This window comes from Anomaloglossus baeobatrachus, chromosome 6 (genome assembly GCF_048569485.1).
Source record: "Anomaloglossus baeobatrachus isolate aAnoBae1 chromosome 6, aAnoBae1.hap1, whole genome shotgun sequence".
NCBI classification, from domain to species: domain Eukaryota; kingdom Metazoa; phylum Chordata; class Amphibia; order Anura; family Aromobatidae; genus Anomaloglossus; species Anomaloglossus baeobatrachus.
Genome location: NC_134358.1, coordinates 179080568 through 179100070, shown reverse-complemented (window position 1 = coordinate 179100070; position 19503 = coordinate 179080568). Strand labels below are relative to the sequence as shown.

Below are 19503 nucleotides of genomic sequence, written 5' to 3'. Positions count from 1 at the left end.
GATTCGCTGCAATATTTGCAAAAAATCATATACAGTCATATGAAACCGTTTGGGCACCCCTATTAATGTTAACCTTTTTTCTTTATAACAATTTGTGTTTTTGAAACAGCTATATCAGTTTTATATATTTAATAACTGATGGACTGAGTAATATTTCTGGATTGAAATGAGGTTTATTGTACTAACAGAAAATGTGCAATCCGCATTTAAACAAAATTTGACCGATGCAAAAGTATGGGCACTCCTATCAATTTCATAATTTGAACACTCCTAACTACTTTTTACTGACTTACTATAGCACTAAATTGGTTTAGTAACCTCATTGAGCTTTGAACTTCATAGGCAGGTGTATCCAATCATGAGAAAAGGTATTTAAGGTGGCCACTTGCAAGTTGTTCTCCTATTTGAATCTCCTATGAAGAGTGGCATCATGGGCTCCTCAAAACAACTCTCAAATGATCTGAAAACAAAGATTATTCAACATAGTTGTTTAGGGGAAGGATACAAAAAATTGTCTCAGAGATTTAAACTGTCAGTTTCCAGTGTGAGGAACATAGTAAGGAAATGGAAGAACACAGGTACAGTTCTTGTTATGCCCAGAAGTGGCAGGCCAAGAAAAATATCAGAAAGGCAGAGAAGAATGGTGAGAACAGTCAAGGACAATCCACAGACCACCTCCAAAGACCTGCAGCATCATCTTGCTGCAGATGGTGTCAATGTGCATCGGTCAACAATACAGCACACGTTGCACAAGGAGAAGCTGTATCGGAGAGTGATGCGAAAGAAGCCGTTTCTGCAAGCACGCCACAAACAGAGTCGCCTGAGGTATGCAAAAGCACATTTGGACAAGCCAGTTACATTTTGGAAGAAGGTCTTGTGGACTGATGAAACAAAGATTGAGTTGTTTGGTCATACAAAAAGACGTTATGCATGAAGGCAAAAAAACACGGCATTCCAAGAAAAGCACTTGCTACCCACAGTAAAATTTGGTGGAGGTTCCATCATGCTTTGGGGCTGTGTGGCCAATGCCGGCACCGGGAATCTTGTTAAAGTTGAGGGTCGCATGTATTCAACTCAGTATCAGCAGATTCTTGAAAATAATGTGGAAGAATCAGTGACGAAGTTGAAGTTACGCAGGGGATGGATATTTCAGCAAGACAATGATCCAAAACACCGCTCCAAATCTACTCAGGCATTCATGCAAAGGAACAATTCCAATGTTCTGGAATGGCCATCCCAGTCCCCAGACCTGAATATCATTGAAAACTTGTGGGATGATTTGAAGCGTGCTGTCCATGCTCGGCGACCATCAAACTTAACTGAACTGGAACTGTTTTGTAAACAGGAATGGTCAAATATACCTTCATTTAGGATCCAAGAACTCATTAAAAGCTACAGGAAGCGACTAGAGGCTGTGATTTTTGCAAAAGGAGGATCTACAAAATATTAATGTCACTTTTATGTTGAGGTGCCCATACTTTTGCACCGGTCAAATTTTGTTTAAATGCGGATTGCACATTTTCTGTTAGTACAATAAACCTCATTTCAATCCAGAAATATTACGGAGTCCATCATTTATTATATATATGAAACTGAAATAGCTGTTGCAAAAACCCAAATTGTTATAAAGAAAAAAGATTAACATTAATAGGGGTGCCCAAACTTTTTCATATGACTGTATTTGTTCTACCATAAGAAAATTAAAAACCTGCATATCAGAGCATATCACTGATATTGTATCTACTTCTACTGTTCCACGGAAGGTATTTCGTGTCATTTCATTTTATTAATTGTCATTCTCGCTCTCTAAATTCTTTGGAAATAACAGGTATTGAACGTGTATCTAGTTCTAAAAGAGGCATGGAAAAAAGGATTCTGGATGTACACATTGGGAACTTGCCAACCACAGGGCCTAAATGCCAGAAAATAAGTCTTTTTTTGTTATTGAAAAAATTGTTTGCTCTCCTGATTGCTGCTATACATGTCTATGAATGCTCTGATTCCTAAATCTATATATTTATTCTGTAGTGTATGATCCCCGTTTACATGCTCACATGCTATATAAGAAGTTCTTCCTATGCCTTGTATTCCATGCAACTGACAAAGGCTGACATGTAGCTTCAGCTGAAATGCATTTTTTAAAATTTTTCTACCATGTAAATTGTTATTTTTCTATAACTAAAACTACCTCAACTTGAAGAGCTGGATTACCTCTTTCTTAACTTGTATCTGAACATGGGACCACATGACTTTTTCCATGCTCTCAGCAATGCTATTAATTCCTTCACGACCGGCCGATTTTTCACTTTCCGTTTTTTTTCGCCATTCTTCTTCTGAGAGACGTAACTTTTTTATTTTTCAGTCAATATGGTCATGTGAGGGCTCATTTTTTTGTGGAATAAGCTGTACTTTTAAATGAAAGCATACGTTTTACCATATAGTGTACTGGAAAACAGCAAAAAAATTCCAAATGCAGAAAAATTGCAAAAAAAGTGTGATAGCACTATTGCTTTTGAGATATTTTATTCACTGTGTTCACTATATGGTAAAACTGACGTGTGGGTGTGATGCCTCAGGTCAGTGCGAGTTCGTAGACACCAAACATGTATAGGTTTACTTTTTTATAAGGGGTTAAAAAAAATCAGAAGTTTGTCTGAAAAAAGTGTCCCACGTTTTACGCCATATTCGGTGACCAATAGCGTTCTCATTTTTCAGGATCTATGGCTCATTGATGGCTTATTTTTTGCACCTTGAGCTGATGTTTTTAACGGTACCATTTTTGTGCAGATGCTACGTTTTGATCGCCTGTTATTGCATTTTGCGCAAAAGTTGTGGCGACAAAAAATTGTAAATTTGGCGGTTGGAATTTTTTTGTTGCTACACCATTTACTGATCAGATTGATTTTATATTTTGATAGATCGGGTGTTTCTGAACGCGGTGATACCAAATGTGTGTATATTTTTTATTTTTTAAACCCTTTAATTTTCAATGGGGCGAAAGGGGGGTGATTTGAACTTTTGTTTTTTTTTTTAATTTTTTAAAAGCTTTTCTTTTGCTTTTTTTTTATTTTACTAGTCCCTAGGGGGCTATATGGATCAACAATCCGATCGCTATGCCATATCTGCTGATCACAGCTATACAGCTGTAAACAGCAGATACACACACTTTCTGCTTCACTCGGCTCCGGGCCGAGTGAAACTGAAAGTAATTCATGTGTAGTACAGGAGTCATCAAATGACCCTGTGCTACCATGACAACCACCGGAAGTCACGTGATCACGTTACGTGTCTTACGGTATCTGCCGGTAAGTAAAAGTTTACTGCCGATGCCGTTATAATGGCGCTGTCACATATTGACAGCGCCATTTAAGGAGTTAAATGGCACGGACAGATAATGATTATGCTCGTGCCTAGCAGGCACACATCTCAGCTGTGAAAATCAGCTGAGATGTGTGCCGATCGCAGCATGCTGCCGGCAGCAGACCGTGGGCAGTAACATTATGACCGCTAGGACGTAATATTACTGCCCACGGTCGTTAAGGGGTTAAGCCTCATTGAAGCAACCTCAGGTGAGCTGGTAAAAATCTGTTTTCATTAGAAATATGCACCCAGAACTGCTCGTGGTTCAGGGTGCACATTGCACCTGAGAGGTTCCCTTTAAAGGATCCAGAAGAGGAACACCAGTCACACAGACTTTCAGAAAATAAGATCATTTTTATCTTGTTCTCTAGTAACTTTCTGGTTGTTACAGTCATCCACTCTCTACATTATCAGTTCTATATCTGGTACTTTCACACATTGCCTTATCCGTTGTGGTGCACCAATACCAGTGTCCTACCAGGACGTGCCAGAATTCTTATCTTGGGCCTTATAGAGCTGTCATGTAACACATTCCCCTCTACTGCTGATAGCTCGAGTGCCCTCCAGTTGTGTCACGTGGCCATTCTTCACCACCGATGGTTTCGTGTTCCACTAGATGAGAAGTCTCCCAAAGACAATATACCATCCTCCCAGACTCTTAAAGGGAAGGTGTCACGTTTTTTTATTTTTGTATTAATAATAGTGATTATGAAATCAAGTATTTTTAATACAAAATTAAACACGCTGTTTATTTAGTTTTTATTTAATTCTAGTTTTACTGAAGCACTAGGGGCTGCCATGCTGGATTTGCTGTGTGTAACGACAGTTACTCACCTCCTTCATGGAAGCCCCCTGTGCATTGCTTCTGATAGTCGGGCTCCGACCCCTAAGCTTATTACAGAAGAGCTCCCTGCTGTGACCTGGACGCGCCTCCTGGGCTGTCCAGATCACAGCAGAGGGAGGAGATCAGCGTCATCTTTCTGCAGCTCACAGCAGTCATGCTGTGTGCTGCACTTTTCCCCCTGTCACCTGTTCGGCCTGTGTGAGTAGTGTACCGGCGCCCCTCCCCCCCGCTGCCGATGCTACCGTCTCCAATGACACCCCCACTCTTTCCCCCATGGCCTGTCACCTGTCAGCCTGTGTGAGTAGTGTAACCCCCCCACCTCGCCCTGGCCGAAGCGGGCGTGCATGCAGAGCATTGTCTGTGTGTGCATGGAAGAGCATTGTGTGTGCATGTGGCAGAGCATTTTGTATGTGTGTGCGTGTTCTAGAGCATTGTGTGTGCATGTGTGTGGCAGAGCATTGTATGTGCGTGCGTGTGGCAGAGCATTGTGTGTGCGTGCGTGGCAGAGCATTGTGTGTGCGTGGCAGAGCATTGTGTGTGTGTGCGTGGCAGAGCATTGTGTGTGCTTGCGTGGCAGAGCATTGTGTGTGCTTGCGTGGCAGAGCATTGTGTGTGCGTGCGTGGCAGAGCATTGTGTGTGCGTGTGTGGCAGAGCATTGTGTGTGCGTGCGCGGCAGAGCATTGTGTGCATGTGTCGCAGAGCATTGTGTGTGCGTGCGTGGAAAAGCATTGTGTGTGCGTGCGTGGCAGAGCATTGTGTGTGCATGGCAGAGCATTGTGTGTGCTTGCGTGGCAGAGCATTGTGTGTGCGTGCGTGGCAGAGCATTGTGTGTGCGTGCGTGGCAGAGCATTGTGTGTGCGTGCGAGGCAGAGCATTGTGTGTGCATGCGTGGCAGAGCAATGTGTGTGTGTGTGTGCATGGCAGAGCATTGTGTGTGCGTGCGCGGCAGAGCCTTGTGTGTTCGTGCGTGGCAGAGCATTGTGTGTGCGTACGTGGCAGAGCATTGTGTGTGCGTGGCAGAGCTTTGTGTGTGCGTGCGTGGCAGAGCATTGTGTGTGCGTACGTGGCAGAGCATTGTGTGTGCGTGCGTGGCAGAGCTTTGTGTGTGCGTGCGTGGCAGAGCATTGTGTGTGCGTGCGTGGCAGAGCCTTGTGTGTTCGTGCGTGGCAGAGCATTGTGTGTGCGTGCGTGGCAAAGAATTGTGTGTGCGTGGCAGAGCATTGTGTGTATGTATGCGTGGCAGAGCATTGTGTGTGTGTGCGTGGCAGAGCATTGGTGTGCATGCTTGGCAGAGCATTGTGTGTGCGTGCATGGCAGAGCATTGTGTGTGCATGTGTGTTGCAGAGCATTGTGTGTGCGTGTCGCAGAGCATTGTGTGTGCATGCGTGGCAGAGCATTGTATGTGCATGCGTGTGGTGGAGCATTGTGTGTGCGTGCGTGTGGCAGAGCACTGTGTGTGTGCATGTGACAGAGCATTGTGTGTGCATGCGTGGCAAAGCATTATGTGTGCATGTGTCGCAGAGCATTGTGTGTGCGTGCATGGAAAAGCATTGTGTGTGCGTGCGTGGCAGAGCATTGTGTGTGCGTGGCAGAGCATTGTGTGTGTGTGCGTGGCAGAGCATTGTGTGTGCTTGCGTGGCAGAGCATTGTGTGTGCGTGCGTGGCAGAGCATTGTGTGTGCGTGTGTGGCAGAGCATTGTGTGTGCGTGCGCGGCAGAGCATTGTGTGCATGTGTCGCAGAGCATTGTGTGTGCGTGCGTGGAAAAGCATTGTGTGTGCGTGCGTGGCAGAGCATTGTGTGTGCGTGGCAGAGCATTGTGTGTGCTCGCGTGGCAGAGCATTGTGTGTGCGTGCGTGGCAGAGCATTGTGTGTGCGTGCGTGGCAGAGCATTGTGTGTGCGTGCGAGGCAGAGCATTGTGTGTGCGTGCGAGGCAGAGCATTGTGTGTGCATGCGTGGCAGAGCAATGTGTGTGTGTGTGCATGGCAGAGCATTGTGTGTGCGTGCGTGGCAGAGTATTCTGTGTGCGTGCGTGTGGCAGAGCATTGTGTGTGCGTGCGTGTGGTGGAGCATTGTGTGTGCGTGCGTGTGGCAGAGCACTGTGTGTGTGCATGTGACAGAGCATTGTGTGTGCATGCGTGGCAAAGCATTGTGTGTGCATGTGTCGCAGAGCATTATGTGTGCGTGCATGGAAAAGCATTGTGTGTGCGTGCGTGGCAGAGCATTGTGTGTGCGTGGCAGAGCATTGTGTGTGTGTGCGTGGCAGAGCATTGTGTGTGCTTGCGTGGCAGAGCATTGTGTGTGCGTGCGTGGCAGAGCATTGTGTGTGCGTGTGTGGCAGAGCATTGTGTGTGCGTGCGCGGCAGAGCATTGTGTGCATGTGTCGCAGAGCATTGTGTGTGCGTGCGTGGAAAAGCATTGTGTGTATGTGCGTGGCAGAGCATTGTGTGTGCGTGGCAGAGCATTGTGTGTGCTTGCGTGGCAGAGCATTGTGTGTGCGTGCGTGGCAGAGCATTGTGTGTGCGTGCGTGGCAGAGCATTGTGTGTGCGTGCGAGGCAGAGCATTGTGTGTGCGTGCGAGGCAGAGCATTGTGTGTGCATGCGTGGCAGAGCAATGTGTGTGTGTGTGCATGGCAGAGCATTGTGTGTGCGTGCGTGGCAGAGTATTCTGTGTGCGTGCGTGTGGCAGAGCATTGTGTGTGCGTGCGTGTGGTAGAGCATTGTGTGTGCGTGCTTGTGGCAGAGGATTGTATGTGCGTGCGTGGCAGAGCATTGTGTGTGCGTGCGTGGCAGAACATTTTGTGTGCGTGTGTGGCAGAGCATTGTGTGTGTGTGCGTGCATGGCAGAGCATTGTGTGTGTGCGTGCGGCAGAGCATTTTGAGTGGTTGTGCATGCAGAGCATTGCACCCTCATGCTGCTCGGTCATAAACACAGTACATACACAGCGTTCACACGGTATATAGTATATACACACAGTATATAGTATACTAGCTGTACTACCCGGCTTCGCCTGGGTTAATAACTGCTGTTAACAAAATAGAATGTATTAACAAAAATGTGTTCTGCACACAAAAAACACAAAACAAATAGATAGAAATGTAATTATTAAATTGTTGCCTATATTAACCAATCAGAGCTCAGATTAATTAATTGTAGCAAAATAGAAGTTAAGCTGTGATAAATCTCCAAGCAACATAAAGCCCTCCCCCTGACAGTATATATTAGCTCACACATACACATAATAGACAGGTCATGTGACTGACAGCTGCCGTATTTCCTATGTGGTACATTTGTTGTTCTTGTAGTTTGGCTGCTTATTGATCAGATTTTTATTTTTGAAGGATAATACCAGACTTGTGTGTGTTTTAAGGCGATTATGTGGCGAGGTTGGTGTATGTGTGGTGAAATGTGTGCTGAGGGTGGTATATGTGTTCAAGTGCGTGGTAGTGTGTGGTGCATTTTGTGTGTGTGTGTGTGTTCATATCCCCGAGTGTGGTGAGTATCCCATGTCGGGGACCCACCTTAGCAACTGCACAGTATATACTCTTTGGCGCCATCGCTCTCATTCTTTAAGTCCCCCTTGTTCACATCTGGCAGCTGTCAATTTGCCCCCAACACTTTTCGTTTCACTTTTTCCCCATTATGTAGATAGGGGCAAAATTGATTGGTAAATTGGAACGCGCGGGGTTAAAATTTCGCCTCACAACATAGCACCCGGCGCTGCCCGGGATAGTAACAGTCTCTCTGTTTCTCTCCCATTCTCTGTCTGTCTCCCCCTCTGTATCTATCTCTCTGTCTCTCTCTCTTTGTCTGTCTCTTTCCCTGACTGTCTCTGTCTCCATCTGTCTCAATCTCTTTCCCTGTCTGTCTATCTATCTGTCACTTTCCCTGTCTGTCTCTTTCCCTCTCTTTCCCTGACTGTCTCTTTCCCTGTCAGTCTGTTTCTTTGTCTGTGTCTGTCTCTTTGTGTCTGTCTCTTACCCTGTCTATGTCTGTTTCTTACCCTGTCTGTGTCTGCCTCTTTCCCTGTCTGTCTCTTTCCCTGGCTGCATTGTGACACGCCAACATTCCATATAAGGGCGTGGCTCTGTGTATGTCTCTTTCCCTGGCTGCATTGTGACACGCCAACATTCCATATAAGAGCATAGCCGTGCATTCTTCTGAATTTCTGGCTGCACTGTGGCTCCCAGCTCCATTCGCTTTAATGGAGGCAGGTTTTTTCTTGAATAACTGTAAAGAGCGGGGTTAAAATTTCCCCTCAAAACATAGCCTATGACGCTCTCGGGGTCCAGAAGTGTGAGTGTGCAAAATTTTGTGGCTGTAGCTGCGACTGTGTGGATGCCAATCCCGGACATACATACACACATACACACATTCAGCTTTATATATTAGATACACAGTACATGGTATATAGTATATACACACGCTGGCTCCGCCACCCTCATGCTGCTCGGTCACACACACACAGTATATACACACTGTACACACAGTATGTAGTATATACACACAGTATATAGTATATACACATAGTACATGGTATATAGTATATACACATGCTGGCTTCACTGCCCTAATGCTTGGTGCTCGGTCACACACAGTATCTACAGTGTACATACACACACATAGCGTGCGTCCGTGTGGCAGAGCATTGCGGGCGTGCATGTGGCAGAACATTGCGGGTAGGCGTGCATGCGGCTGAGCATTGCTGGACCGGCGCATGCAGAGTGTTATGTGGGGAGCACTATGCAGCTGTTCTTGGTGACACTTTAGACCAGACCTGGGCAAGGGGCGGCCCGCGGGCCACATCCGGCCCACCTACTCTCTGTGACCGGCCCGCCTGGCTCCGGGCGTCCTTGCTGGCCGGTCACTGATGAGGGCAATCTGACCTGTTGTCCGGAGCTCCAGGCTCCGGGCGGCCCGTGGTCAGATTGCCCTCATCACACGCTGCGTGCCGGCAAGGAACAGAGGACAGATACTGCAGCACCGCACAGTGCAGCAGCGAAATGCAGGAATCTGTCCTCCGTTTCCTGCCGGCACTTTCTCTGTGACACACACGCGCGCGCCCTGATGTCGTCAGTACGGCGTGCGTGTGTGTCATTTGAAAAGTTCCCGCCTCGGCAGGAGAAGAAGATGCAGCAGCCGGAGCCCGTACGGAGAGAGGAAGCAGCTCAGCGGGGAGCCGTACAAGAGAAGAAGGATGTCAGCGGGAGCCCGTACGGAGGTGCCTGAGGAGGGAAAGGTGAGTGGTGATTAGTAACCTGAGGGGACAATGGGAGGAGTGGAGGGGAGGGGAGGGGGGGTAACTGGTGAGTAATATTTGGGTGTAGTGATGTAGTATATGGCAATGTAGTTTTACAGGTGTAGTATATAGGGGTCTAGTGATGTATATGTGGATGTAGTGATGTATATTACAAGTGTATATAGGGGTGTAGTGATGTATATTACAGGTGTATATAGGGGTGTAGTGATGTATATTACAGGTGTATATGGGGGTGCAGTGATGTATATTACAGGTGTATATGGGGGTGTAGTGATGTATATTACAGGTATATATGGGGGTGAAGTGATGTATATTACAGGTGTATATGGGGGTGTAGTGATGTATATTACAGGTGTATATGGGGGTGAAGTGATGTATATTACAGGTATATATGGGGGTGAAGTGATGTATATTACAGGTGTATATGGGGGTGTAGTGATGTATATTACAGGTATATATGGGGGTGAAGTGATGTATATTACAGGTGTATATGGGGGTGTAGTGATGTATATTACAGGTGTATATGGGGGTGTAGTGATGTATATTACAGGTATATATGGGGGTGAAGTGATGTATATTACAGGTGTATATGGGGGTGTAGTGATGTATATTACAGGTGTATATGGGGGTGTAGTGATGTAGTATATGGGGATTGTTTGTGTATATATGTATATAGCGTGTGCGTGTGTGTATGTATGTGTGCGTGCGTGCAGAGAGAAAAGCCCGTAACTGCGAGTGGTACTGGAGTTACATCGGGTACCACGTGCTCTCTCCCCACCCCCTGGAGCGCCATACCGCCATTACAGGGCCTGATTGCGTTTCTCCGGTATCTGTTTGCATACATGTGACAGGTACCGGAGAAAACACGAGTCTGTGAAATAAAAAGATTTTCCATATTTACCTGCTTTCTTCAGCTCTGCTGCCTCCTGCTCCTGACCACTGCTCATTCATTGATTATTCACCGCACTCAGGACCTGGAAGCCGGAGCATCGCGATGACAGCACCGGGCACAGCACCGTTGAGGACATCACCGCAGGGACAGGTGAGTATTCTGCAAGCACAGTGACCTCCAGGAGGTCATCAAAGTTTCCAATGAACTTTGATGACCATCCTGCGACACCCACGCTACAGCTTCATGGGTTCATCAGAGTTCATTGGGAACTCTGACGAGTCCCCGAGATGCTCCGCTTCCAGGTTCTCAACATACACACACACCTGTATACTCACCCAGCGATGTGGTCCCCAGCGCTGTCCCTGCTTCCAGCTGCTCACTGCAGTGAATATTCAGTGAGTATAATTACCAGCGATAAGGAGCGGGAGGCAGCAGAGCCAGAGACAGCAGCGCTGGAGAGAGGTAAATATAGAAAATCTTTTTATTAAAAAGACCCGTGTTTTCTCTGGTATTTGTCACACTGATGTCACACAGATCACATCAGTGTGCGATCCGTGTGACACCCGTGCTGCCAGAGAAAAAAAGGACATGTGTGCGTGCAGGGCCACGAGGGGTCACACAGTCCGTAACTTACTGTTTGTATATGAAGGGATAGTATATATGCTATATACAGTATTGGGTAAAACTGAGTTAATTATATTAGTCCGGCCCTCTAAAACCATCCCAATTTCTCATGCGGCCCCAGGGGAAAATTAATTGCCCACCCCTGCTTTAGACATTTGTGGTCACCAACAAAATGGCTCTGCACTGTGTCCCTACATTTCATTCTCTCTTATCTGTTGGAAACACCCAGATTGGGTGTTTGGGGGAGATGTGACATCACACACAGGAGAGCAGATTCTGCCCACTTTTACTGCAGCTGTAATGTGAGCTTTTTCTACAGTGGGATTTCTGTAGGATTTCAGCAGCTGCTCCCCCTAGTGTTTAAGAGTGGAAAATATTAAACTTTTTAATTTTTTATTTATATTTTTTAATAATATTTAAACAAAACATTAAAGCATTTACATTTTTTCAGTTATTGAAATTTTTTTTTGGGCACGACACCTTCCCTTTAAGAAAAGGGTTCCTTCATACTCACCCATAAGAGACACATCTTACTACTTCTAGCTGGAGAGTTAAAAAAGAATACTGTGGCTAAGTAATGCTGGGATTTCCTGAAAATGAATGGGAGAAGTGTTGTCTTTATACGCTATTTTTTAAACTAATAAATGTGGAAAACCTGGGGAGAAAAAACCACCCAGAAAATAACTAAAAGTTGCTAAGACCCTTCAGGTATACAAAACTCCAGGGAATAAAAGCGATTTCTGAAGTGTCTTAAGCTTGAAAAATGGATGCTTTTGACTGCCAGAAAAACACACTATGAAAATACATTAAAAGCGAGTCATTGTTTTAAGTGCTGATTTACAAAGTAAATAGACTTGTCTTACATAATTTTGCCCAGCAGTGAAAAATAAACAAAAGTGTAAATTCTCTTAATATACAATTTTAAAGTGGCACTCAGATTAACTGTTTTTATGCCCTTAACCTGTCTAAAAGTATTTGTAATGTAGTGTAAGTGTAACATGCTCACCGATCACTGACTTTCCCAGGTTCCAACAGCCGCTCTGGCTCTCTTCTCCCTCATGTGACTGTAAGGCCTAAGACACACGGCATAAAACATCGCATTCCACTCGGACCAATATAAGCCTATGTGTCAGCACCCATGAGTGATTGTTTTCTCGGTCCGATTAGGGCTTAGAAAATAATCGCAGCATGCTACGGGTGCAATGCGATCCTAGATTCTCTCGCACCCATTCAAGTGTATGGGGCGAGAGAAAGATCGCACTGCACTCGCAGTACACCGGTGTAATGCGAGTGCAGTGCGAGAATGGCAATAGCCGGCAACAGAAGCAAGAGGGAGATAAATCCCTCCCCAGCGCCAGCCCGCCCCTCCACAGCGCTGGCCCACCCATCCTCAGCACTGGCCCTCCCCTCCTGAGCGCTGGCCTGCCCCTCCTCCGTGCCGGCCCACAGTCACAGTCACACTCGCATGACACTCGGCTCCCGCTGTGCTGCCAGCGTGAGCCGAGTGTCATGTGAGGATCGCAGTAGTGCCCCATGTGGCCCCGGCCTAATTAAGAATCTTCAGATCACACTGGGATTTGTGTGTGAACCGGAGGTGACTTTTAGGCCCTGTGCCCACGCTGCATATTTTGATGCAGATTTTCAGAAATCTGCAGGAAAATCTGCATGTCCATTGTGAAGCCAGCAAAGTCTATGACAATTCAAAAGTGCTGTGCTCACGTTGAGTATTTTTCCCTTGCGTTTTTGGTGCAGATTTCTTTTTGTCTGCACCAAATACGCAAGGGAATAATAAGCAACGTGGGCACAGCACTTCTGAATTCTCATAGACTTTGACTTAGACTTCACAATAGACATGCAGATTTTGCGGTAGATTTCTGAAAATACAAGTCAAAACTACACAGTGTTGGCACTGGGCCTTATAGTGTTAGGGTCACTTTACACGCTGCGATATCGGTACCGATATCGCTAGCGAGCGTACACGCCCCCGTCGGTTGTGCGTCACGGGCAAATCGCTGCCCGTGTCGCACAACCTCGCTTGCACCCGTCACACGCACTTACCTGCCTAGCGACGTCGCTGACTTTCTAAGGGGGCGGTTCGTGCGGCGTCACAGCGACGTCACACGGCAGCCATCCAATAGCAGAGGAGGGGCGGAGATGAGCGGCTGGAACATGCCGCCCACCTCCTTCCTTCCTCATTGCCGGTGGACGACATGTAAGGAGATGTTCGTCGCTCCTGCGGTGTCACACATAGCGATGTGTGATGCCGCAGGAATGAGGAACAACATCGCTACTCACCAGACAACGATATTTGGTGTTTCGACGACCTCTCAAACACCAACGATTTTTACCACTTTTGCGATCGTTGTAGGTTGCTCGTATGTGTCACACGCTGCGATGTCGCAAACGACGCCGTGACCCCGACAATAAATCGTTAGCGATGCTGCAGCATGTACAGTACCCCTAAGTCTATGGAGCCTCATTTTAATGCTTAATACACTCTGGCGAGGTGGGGGTCCCCCAGGGCGACAAAGAGGCTCCTCCGGGATACAGCCAGGCTATACACAGTCGATAGGATACCACGTCACACAGGTCCCGGTTGCCGTAGAAGACGGTGTGAAGCCCCGCCGATGCAGTGTCGGTGCATTACCTTCAGGGACTCCACGTAGATGGATCTGTCTGGCCACAGGTAGGAAACCTTCTTTGTAGTTTGTCGTGACGCCACTCTCAGATTTGCGGTCAGTGGGGGACCGCCACTGCAGGTTAAGGGATGCCTGGGGCTGATGGTGGGTGCAGCCAGTTGTAGTAGCCTCCTGAGAGTGAGGCAAGCCCCAGGGCCCTGTGTAGATGTGTAGAACTACAAGGCGCAGAATGACTCAACACAGGCAGGATGTCTTTCAGGGTTTTTACTCACAGTTGATGGCAGGGTGAGTGACCCGGGCGTAGCTGGGATGAACCAAGTGGGAACCAGGTGTCCTTCAGGCTGACTTGTGAGGGTGACTACTAACTCGCCTTCCTTAGCCCTTGGTGGTTTGGGGTAACCCCGACTTTGAGTCCCTATGGGGGTCACCCAGGGAAGATGCTGCAGCCTCTCTCCCCTTCGTTTGCCGTTTGCTTGTCGCCTGGACCAGGCCACTCCAGCTGCTTGCCTCCTGTGACCTATGGGCCCTAACTGTGGCTACGTGGCTGCGGCTTTTGTGGTGTTGTGGCGTGGGCTTTGAGAGCCCCACACCGGCAGGTTTAGCAAAAGAAAGCTGGATCTATCTCCGCTTCGGGATCTGCCGCCCGTTTGGGCCTGGTACTCTCTAGCAGTCTCCTTACTTCCCACTCCGTTGCTCTCTCTCTAGCTGAAGATGGATTTCGGGTAGCACTCCTAGTTGACCGTTCTCCCCCGTCGGTAGCCACTGCACGGACGCTGTCAGACTACAGCAGCCCACGGGATCTGCTCCTCACTCGAGCTCCCTGGACTCTGCACTGCCTGGCTCACTGCTTCTCCTCTCCTGTTCTTGCCTACGCCACCTAGCAACCAGACTCTCTTACCACACCCCTTGAGAGGAGATGGAGGCTTTTGGCCCCCTCCACTATTCCAGTGAAGGTGAAGGCTTTTCCCCCTCCTGGGATCCCCAGGGGTCCTCTCATAGGTACATGTGTGAGACCTGATCACTATGCGCCTGTGTACCACACCCCAGTCAGCCTTCTGGATTACCTGTGTTGTACTGTCCCCAGCATGGGTGCAGTACTCAGTGGTGCCTGACCAGGTCAGGGGCGCCACATTCCCCCTTAGTTATCACCAGCACGTCCGCGGGCTGCAAGACAACATTTTAAAATGCATGCATAAAACATTAAAACATGTAAAACATTTTTAAAAGCACCAGGTACCATACATCACCACCCTCCACCCACAAGTCCGTTAACCCACCCAAACCCTTTCAGGAGGCAGGTCACCGGTCCTTTTGGTAACCAGATCTGGGCCATCTACTTCCCCAGACCTTTCCTCCAATCTGCCTCTCCCGTTGGCCGCGCCTTCAGCCACTTCTGGCAGGATGTAGAGGCGGCTTTCATGGGCTGGTGGTCTTCAGGGTATACCTGGCCTGGTGGATCCGCGCCTTCAGCCACTTCTGGCAGGATGTAGAGGCGGCCTCCACAGTTGGTGCTGACCAGGTACCCTCTTTGTGGTGGAGAGCCAGGCCCCATAAACAGGCATGCTCTCTGGTCGCAGGTGAGCCAAGGCCCTATATACGGACGGGCTCCTCCTGGTTGCAGACGAGCCAAGCCCCTAAACAGGCTGACTCTGGTGGTGGTGGTGCCCTCTGGTGTAACTATTTACACTGCGAGAGTTTGTGGCTATAGCCAGTTCATAGCCTTAAGGTTTATGGTTTTCTCACACAAGTTTATGTGGGCACATACTTAAACGTAAACGTTGCAAAACTTCAAACTTTTCAAAACTTTAACTTGCTGTATTCTTTCTTCTTGCTTTATGTGAACTTTGCTCCTGTTTCCTCCTTACCAGGGCTTGGGCCTGTAGGGCTGGGGCATCTGTTACTTCCTGTGCTTTTATCGTCTGTTTCTTGATCCTTTCTTTCCTCTTCTTCAGTGTCTCTGTCTTCATCTTCTGTTGTGACTGCAGGGCTTCTGCAAGGACTTCTAGGACATGGTGCAACATCTAGGGCATACCAGCCTCTTTCTCCCTGATGCATAGTGAACTCCACTGAGTCTCCTATCTTCAAATTTCTTCCAGGGTGTCCTCTGGGCAAATGGGCTCTCACATCCCTTCGATTGACGAAAATCCCTTCCTTCACACCAGGTGATACTATAAAGCCGTACCCTGATTTGAGGCTGAAATCTTCGACAATTCCTCGACGCAGGGGTCCTCTGATCTGGGGTTTGAACCTTCTCAGGAACCGTTTCTCCTCTAGGTCTCTGGCGGTGACTTCGTCTTTCTGCTCAGGAGATTGTGATGTTGGAGGATACTTTGTACTACCGCCTCGGCGCCGTGTCTTGCGGGCTGAATTCTGCGAAGTACAGCTGACAAGCTCCCAGGTGGGGCGGTTGGGCAGGTCTTCTTCAGCAGGAGGTGTCAGGTCTTCCTCGTCCCAGCGGGAATATGGCAGCATCTCCGGCTCTGGGACTAGCACTGCTGCTGGCTCCGGGGGCAACTGCTCAGCTTCTTGCCCTCCTCTCCCCCTTAGTTCTTCGCTGCACTCTGGTCGTGGCAGCGCTGGGGATGAGTGTTCCTCAGCTGGCCCAGGCGGTGGACTCTTCGGCGTGGTTGCCGCAGGGGTTGCCTTAGGGGTGTGCGGAGGGAGCATGTACTGGTCCACCATCTCCTGTGGGAACTTGGCCTCCAGGTCAGCCTTCAGCTGCCAGTATGCGGGGTCCTCACCTACCAGGGATTTCCTAGTAGGGACTTCCTTAGACTGGGGAGCGGTGTCTGCTCTGGCCCTGCAGGCCGGGATAAATGGTGATGTAGTCTTTTCTTGGCGGGCCGCGCAGGGCATCGCTGCGGCGGCCTGGTCTTGGCGGGCCGCGCCTGGCATGGCGGCGGCCTGGTCTGTGCGGGCCGAGCCTGGCGTGGCGGCGGCCTGGATCTGCGTCGCTGTTGCGGCCAGTTCTTGGCGGGCCGGACTGGGCATTGCAGCCGCGGTCTGAATTGGCGTCGCATCCTCAATGGGGTCCGTGCAGGTGGAGCTGGGCGTCGCTGCAGTGATCGGGGCTTGACGGGCCGCACCTGGCGGGGCTGCGGCCTGGTTCAGCATCTCACTTGCGGCTCGGACGAGCGTCGCTGCTGCGGTGGGGTCTTGGCGGACTGGGCTCAGCAGGGTGGCAGCCTGGGTCAGCGTCACACCTGCGGCACGGATGAGTATCGCCGTGGCAGTCGGACCTTTGCGGGCCAGGCGGGGTGTCGCTGCGGCGGCCTGGATTTGGCGGGCCGCACCTAGCGTGGCTGCGGCCTCGCTCAGCGTCGCCGCGCCAGGCGCCTCTTCTGGGACCGCGGTCGTAGCAGCAGGGGTCGGAGCACTTGCGCTGGCCGGGGCAACTCTGGACTCACCCATCGGTGGCACCATCGGGATCTGAGTCGTCGCCGCTCGATCTGGCATGCGTCGCGCGGCTCCCTCCTCGTAGGTCCGAACCGCCGCAGCCATCTCCAGAAGCTCCGTGCGTCCCTCACTGAGCTGTCGTATAATCCTGGCCTCCAGCTGATCGCAGAAGATAGCAAGCTCCCGGCACCACCAGGCAGCAGAGCCTGGTTCTGGGTATCCACGTCCGGACTCCATTTCTTCTCTCTGCAGCAGCAGGCTTGTGGCTCCCTTTCCTTCCCGCCGTCTCTGAACGCTTCCGCTCTCTTCACAAGCGAGGTCAGAACTCTGCAGGGGATCTCTGGGTAGCCACACCTCTTCGTGGGCGGTAACTTCTTCCAGCGCGGGCTGCTGTTGTTTTTCAGCGCGCTTTTCATGGTGGCAATATGGCGGCGCTTCCAATTTTTCAAGCGGACCGCCCAGGCACATGGTCACCTGTCTCAACAGGTCTAGTCCTTATCCTGTTCGTGACGCCAGATGTGAAGCCCCGCTGATGCAGTGTCGGTGCATTACCTTCAGGGACTCCACGTAGATGGATCTGTCTGGCCACAGGTAGGAAACCTTCTTTGTAGTTTGTCGTGACGCCACTCTCAGATTTGCGGTCAGTGGGGGACCGCCACTGCAGGTTAAGGGATGCCTGGGGCTGATGGTGGGTGCAGCCAGTTGTAGTAGCCTCCTGAGAGTGAGGCAAGCCCCAGGGCCCTGTGTAGATGTGTAGAACTACAAGGCGCAGAATGACTCAACACAGGCAGGATGTCTTTCAGGGTTTTTACTCACAGTTGATGGCAGGGTGAGTGACCCGGGCGTAGCTGGGATGAACCAAGTGGGAACCAGGTGTCCTTCAGGCTGACTTGTGAGGGTGACTACTAACTCGCCTTCCTTAGCCCTTGGTGGTTTGGGGTAACCCCGACTTTGAGTCCCTATGGGGGTCACCCAGGGAAGATGCTGCAGCCTCTCTCCCCTTCGTTTGCCGTTTGCTTGTCGCCTGGACCAGGCCACTCCAGCTGCTTGCCTCCTGTGACCTATGGGCCCTAACTGTGGCTACGTGGCTGCGGCTTTTGTGGTGTTGTGGCGTGGGCTTTGAGAGCCCCACACCGGCAGGTTTAGCAAAAGAAAGCTGGATCTATCTCCGCTTCGGGATCTGCCGCCCGTTTGGGCCTGGTACTCTCTAGCAGTCTCCTTACTTCCCACTCCGTTGCTCTCTCTCTAGCTGAAGATGGATTTCGGGTAGCACTCCTAGTTGACCGTTCTCCCCCGTCGGTAGCCACTGCGCGGACGCTGTCAGACTACAGCAGCCCACGGGATCTGCTCCTCACTCGAGCTCCCTGGACTCTGCACTGCCTGGCTCACTGCTCCTCCTCTCCTGTTCTTGCCTACGCCACCTAGCAACCAGACTCTCTTACCACACCCCTTGAGAGGAGATGGAGGCTTTTGGCCCCCTCCACTATTCCAGTGAAGGTGAAGGCTTTTCCCCCTCCTGGGATCCCCAGGGGTCCTCTCATAGGTACATGTGTGAGACCTGATCACTATGCGCCTGTGTACCACACCCCAGTCAGCCTTCTGGATTACCTGTGTTGTACTGTCCCCAGCATGGGTGCAGTACTCAGTGGTGCCTGACCAGGTCAGGGGCGCCACAACGGTCTTACTATACCTCGCCGTGCTATTCCAGGGGGCCCACAGACTTATGTTATCGCTCCACACAGGTCTGAATTCCTCTCAGCTTCCTGCTCTGCAGCTTACAAAAGCCGACTCTGCCCCGCCCAGGCCCTTACAGAGACCTTTTAATTGAACTGTGGTCATGAGCCACCTGCATAACCCGGCCTGGAGATAGTGGACTGACCGCTAAGCAGGGCTCTAATATGTTTCTGTACGCATTCTAGGAGATACATACCGTCCGTCACATATGAATGGCCCAACTATCTCACAACACTTATATTGTTAAAGTCACTTCCGGTTCACACATAAACCCCAGTGTGATCGAGTGTGTTGTAATTGCATTCCCATAAATGAGAAAAGAAAAATATAGCAGAAAAATATACATGTTTTTTACTTTTTCCATGCATTGGAATAGGTGGAAAACGCTGCAATAACACTGAAAGAATTGACATGCAATAGATTTGAAACTGCTTCATATCTGCAAGGAAAAACCACGTGTACATGAGACCTCAGGAATCTAATTCACTTGGTAGTAGGAAATGCTTCAGTTTTTGGGACAAACACTGCAAGAAGAAAATGTAGCAAAAACACAGCAAATGCATAATGTGTGCACATTGCCTAACCTGTATGGGAGCCATAGGGTAACATTGGTCAAACCCGCTATTGTCGCTGGGTTCAGTCAACAGTCTAAAGCGAGCTTTACACGCTGTGACATCGCTAGCATCGGCTAGCGATGTTGACCGCGATTGCACCCGCCCCGTCATACGTGCGATATTATGTGATTGCTGCCAT

At 49.4% G+C, this 19503-nt stretch overlaps 1 pseudogene; it reads left to right on the top strand.

The window, feature by feature from the left end:
• The window catches only part of LOC142243851 (dol-P-Man:Man(5)GlcNAc(2)-PP-Dol alpha-1,3-mannosyltransferase-like), a 134169-nt pseudogene extending 114953 nt beyond the window's left edge, over positions 1-19216 (top strand).
• Positions 19217-19503: the final 287 nt, after the last annotated feature.